Here is a 5,707-nt window from a genome sequence, read left to right on the forward strand (position 1 = left end):
TCTGGTAGTTTGTTTAGTTAGATTTTCTAAAATAACTATTTTTGTCTTTCCTTACGCCCCACACTTTCCAAAAACATCCCTACCATCCACCCCTTTCCCACCAAGAATCCAACCATCCCCATGTTGTCTTCTCCGGGTAGCCCCATGTAGTCTTCTTCGGTAACACAACCTTTTTTCCAATAAGATAAAACCAAAAGATAAACCCCTTAACCCAAACCACAACCAAAAGTTATAAACAACCCAGTAATCAAATATTCACTATCAGAATCTATGGGTGAACTGAAATGAAAGCACACAACCATCAAGAATCAAAATACCTAGATAGACTTGTGTAACATCCAGTTTGCAGGATCTTTTTCTTAAGTTAATCATTTTAAAACTTTGAAATTTTGGATGGCCACGACGTGGCATTAGATGAGGAAAAACGTGTATTTGCGCAACACCACGATGTGGCGTATAGCTGTCCAGGACGTGGTGGTTGTTTTGGGCCAAAACCCTAATTTCGGGATTGGGGGCCTATTTAAGGGCATTGACTTCAAGGGTTTCTCATTTTGGAAGCCTCCACTCTCTGAGAACCGCCACATCCCAAATCCTAGCCCCATTGTGTAAGATCTTGAGCTTGTGTGGTCACTTTTGGTGTCTTCAGGGAGAATGAATCATTATTGGAGCATTGGTCTAGCTTCCAAGTCTCACCATCATCTTCTTGGTTATTTTCTGAACCATTGTAAGTATCAAAGACTCAAGCTTTATGTTATAAGCATGCTAGATCTAAGTTTTTGCCCACTTTTCTCTATGTTAGGTTGGGTAGAATGCTTGAAATCCATAAAGTTAGCAACTTTATGGATTGTTGAGGTCCCTTAGTGGACATATGTTCTAGATCTGAAGTTTGATGTTATTTTGGGTTTCATGCATGTGATCTTTGGTGGTATTTCTTCATTTTTACATAAGTTTGAGTGTTAGACTTGCATTGGACATGCAATACTGAAAAGCATTGATCTTTGTGAAGTATTAGGCCTGAGGAAGGATTCTGGAAAGTTTGAAGGAAGGGCTTAATAGATTAAGAGCTAAATTTGTTAAGTTGCTGGAACCCCAGTTCCCACGACATGGTGTTTGAATGGCCACACCACGGCGACTGGGGAGGGTGTCGACTGTTTTGTATTTTAGTGCCCACGACATGGCCTATGGATGGCTACGGCGTGGAGACCTGTTGAGGTTGAATTTTGACTATGGTTGACTTTTGGTCAAACTAAGAGTTTTGGAGTGTAGACTGAGAGGGTACTCTTTATTGCTATTATGTGTCTCATTGTACCTATCTACCCGATGTGTGAGCTGTTGGGTGTTAGCTGCTATTCGCGAGGTGAGTCTTCTCACTATACTTGGATGTGGAGTAGTATACGCTTGCTGACCAGATGGGTCTTATCTTGCTGATTGTTATTATATGTGAACTGATTTGCTGATAACTTCTAGACTATTATGAGTCTATGGGACTGCTGATAGTCCCCATGGTTGCTGATAACCCATGAGGTGTGCTGTTAATCCACAGGGCGTGTTGTTAGCCCACTGTGACAGCTGATAGGCCCCAGGGTTGCTGATAACCCGTAGCTGATTATTATATTGTGTTTTATGCGATATTTTGGGGAACCCACTAAGTTTTGTTCTTATAGTTGTGGATTAATTATTTTACAGGTACTTATTAGCTTGCGAAGGCTGGACAATACACATACATCAACATATTTAGGATTGAGATTCCACATTGTTTTCTTATAAACTCTAATTTCTGAATATTGGTTTATGAATAAATGGATTGCCCTAAATGTAATTCCGTTAAATGGATGGTTTTATTATTCCAATAATGAAAAAAATTAGCCTGGGATTCTGAGATGTTTCAAGTTGGTATCAGAGCCCTGGTTTGAGAGATTTGGATGAACACTCGTGGGATTCCAAACTCAAAATATGGAATTGAGAGTTTTACTAAAAAAATTTAGAAAATATTCGTTTCAAGAGAAGAAAAAAGAAGATGTGATGTGTACATTCAGCCAGAGTAGAGTGATTTCCCAAAATATCCATAATTGCTTTATTTGTTGTATTTGACTTGTTGTTATATGGTTATAGTATGATGTGCATGCTATAATTTAGGCTAAGGATCTACTCAGATATTGCATTCTAGAGTGCTTGCTTAGGAGATATACTTTTGTATGTGATATATGAGTTGTTAAAGATGCAAGATAATGTGTAGGCTAAGGATCCTCAGGAATTGCATGTTTGGAATTGTCTGATCCTTATGATGCCTTTTTGTTTATTAATTTTTCTGTTCGAATATTGCTTTCTTTGTGCTATGTGAAACTTGTATTGATGTTAATTAGCTATTAAGTGAATATGTTAGGTTGCATGCCACAATGATTAAATAGTCTTAGAATGTTTGATTTGGCCTATTTCACAAATCTTGTTTGAGTCCAACCGTTATAGTGCAGGATCTTTCAATCGAAGGACTATTTAATCTTTGTTGCATGTAATTGTATTCGTAAGATATTTAGTTGGTATTGGTAGAAGTTTCTTTCGTAGCTGATAGCAGGTTGGGGTGAGTATTCCTAGTATTCTTGGGGGAGTGCAAGAGTGTGCAAGTGAGAGCACGTGAGTATGAGGTAATCTAAGGTGGGAATCTAAGCAGTTGGTGGTGGCTTTTATAAGCTTATGGGTGTGCTGATACACCTGGTAGTGGTGGAGTTCCTAGAAAAGCATTCTAGTGTACGCTCATGTATGAGCAGAATCCTAGAGGGAGAGTATATGAGGAGTGGTAGCGTTCCTGTGTGGCCAGGTATCTGAGATTTTTAGTGGTCTTGTGTAGTGACTTAGGGACTTTGAGGCAATTCATGGGACACGTATGGATAGGTGTGGAAGGTAGTATGGGTCCGTACTACTGAAATCACAGGATTCGTTAGGGGATCAGGAAAGGTCTAAAAGGTTTCTAAGAAGCTAGTGGAGGGTAGATAATATGGTATAACACTAGCGTTAATTGCATGCGTCCCTTTCGTTGTCGACCTGTCGGCTATGATTGCGCAGAATAAGATCGGTAATCATTAGGGCCTTAGTGTATGTGGCAGTTTGGGTTTGGTTGGTGTAGGCCTGTGAGGGTTAGTTGACTCAGAGACATCGAGGACCTTGCTTGAAGTAGTGTTAGCCTGAGTCGTGATACTCAAGAAGGAAGTCGTTGTGGTGATCGACTCGATGATTGCATCCTGCGGTTGAGTGGTCATTCGATGACAAGGGATGTTACCTTATGCATTGAGGTTATGTTTTCCTACCTCCTATGCTAGAGGGATGAGAGATCGGATGTTGTTTAGTCGATGGTTGAGATAGGAGGTGGTGATCTCCTCATCAGTTCTGTTGTAAGAAGGTGAAGTTTGGTTTGCAGTAAATCGTCTCTGTGTCGCAGCGAAGGGATGTTTGAGACTTGATGGTTCTTGTGGTTCGATGGCCAAGGTAAAGGCCATGTAGCGGGTGGAATATGTATCGCAGATCCTAGAAGGTCAGGTGTATCCGAGGGAGGGGCATCGAGTGGTTCCTGTTTTAGGACATGAGAGAGTTCTATATTTATGATGGGTTTGTCGGAGCTATGTTTTGAGCATCTGTAAGAGATTCATCAAGTTTCAAGAGGAGGATGAGGTTGTGGATCAACTCTCCAAGTGTAAGGTTTCTTGTGCGTAAGTTCAGTTTGGAAGGTGCTTACTCTATCCAGTGATGTTCTGATCGATTTCGCTAAGTTTAGTTGGCGATGCTATGAGAAAGGCTTCTGAAGTCTCCATCTTAGATTCAGAGTTTTCTTGTTCAAATGATCATCTTGTATTGTTTTGTGTATTCTGAGAGTCGAGTCAAGTATGATCATGATTAATCCGGTCTGAGGCTTTGGTATTGTAGACGTTAGTCAATAATGGTTCAAACCCTGAGTGAGGGAGAACTGTTATTCTGCTTGGAGGATCATCGGTCGGTCCAATTTTTATGGTTTCATCGCGATGAGTCAGAGTAACCTGCGGTTCAGGAAAGTTATATTTTGGTTCAGGGTTTATGGATGCCTGTGGAAAGAGAATGGGGTTATCATCAAAGTGTTCGTGGTTAGGAAGTTTCTCGTTACGTTCCTCAGGGATCCACCGGAGTCCTCCATGGACGCGGAGAATTTAAGGTTTGGTCAGATCGTGGGTGCAGAGCAATTTGCCGTTAGGTGTATGTCTTCAAGGGAGCATGTATTGTTCTCACCAAAGAAAGCTGATACGTAAGGAACTTGTTGTGGTCAGTAGGTCCCTTTTGGTAGCTCCATGGATTTGGATGGAGGGTGTTGAACCATCCTTTTTGTGCATCGGTTTTAGGAAGCATGTTTAGCCCATGATATGGGTTTTCCTTCTTTGGTTAAGTTAGGAAATGGTTGATGGGTCTCAAAGTTCATTGAGGTTATTCGAAGGTTTCAGGCAGTATCAGCTAGGGGTGCATTTGACGCATCAACCCTTAGTCGAATTCAACAAAGTTTTTATTTTGGTCTCTATATATGTGTCCTATCGATTTCTTGGTTATGGAATTGTTGTTCCTAGTGGATTTGAGATGGAATATGGCCTTAGTTATTGGAAGATCGGATATCGGAGAAACGTTGTGCAGTTTTTTTAGATATTATCGTGGTTACACAAAATTCGGTTTTGGTAGGTCGCGTCGGCTGGGTTGGTATTTGGGTTGATTTGACCAGGATTTTGGCAGCATTTCTGGATAATTTTGGAGTTCTTCTCCGAGATTAGAATTTTTATTGGTCTTTTAATCATTGATGTGATATGTTTCGCTTCTTCAAGGTGTGATATCTTGTTGTGGTTGTTAGCAGAATGTGATCAGTAGCACTTGAGGTTCTTCGTTTCGTTCAATTCACTGGTAGGCCACCTTTTGGGTAAGGTGGCTACGAAAAAGGAACACAGTCGTCTGGAGAGAGTTGTGTTTCATTCTAGAGGGTGTGAGATGCTGTGATTTCAAGTCGGAACAACATTTCAATTAACTAACTTGTTATGGTGGTACGCGGTCATGTTTCATTTGACGATGTGTCAGTAGTAGTGGGATTGCGGAAGGATGCGTGTCTTAGAATGGTATGGATCATGTATTTTGGCAGAATGCTAAGTAAGATGTTTATTGGGTTCCTATCGGTCAGTAGAATGAGAGCAGTATGTCCTTAGGCCTGTTGGAAGTGGATCGATAGTCTTCATGTTTGTGGTTGGGTGATGGCAAGAATGGCGAGGAGCCATGAACTTCTCATCCCAATGGCTGGAAGGCGTCACGGGATGTTGTGAGCCATTGTGGAGTTCACTTTTATGAATGAGGTCGACAGTTGGGTAGCGGAGACTCGTGTGTTGATTTGTTAATCGTGTGGCAGTGGTGGGTGTTTGAGCAGTATAGTGTTGCCACTGGTCTCTCACTGACCGGCTGGTTGAGTTAGTCAGTTGCAGAGTGTTGAATTGCAGGGAAAGTGATGGTGGTATGTTGACAACTCATTACTGAGATTCTTCCTAACGGACTCGTGTTTGTTTCATGATGAGGTTTCATGTGAGCTCTCTCCCTATTTTACCTATGTCATAGTGGTGTGCATGCTAGACTAGCCGAGTCTTAGTAGTTGATGGCTGTTATGAGTATTTTATGAGTTGATGATAACTCTAGTACTGTTGATAGTCCTCAGGACTGTTGA

Source organism: Lactuca virosa, chromosome 4 (assembly GCF_052849685.1).
Source record: "Lactuca virosa cultivar CGN04683 chromosome 4, Lactuca_virosa_CGN04683_v6, whole genome shotgun sequence".
In the NCBI taxonomy this organism is placed as follows: Eukaryota; Viridiplantae; Streptophyta; class Magnoliopsida; order Asterales; family Asteraceae; genus Lactuca; species Lactuca virosa.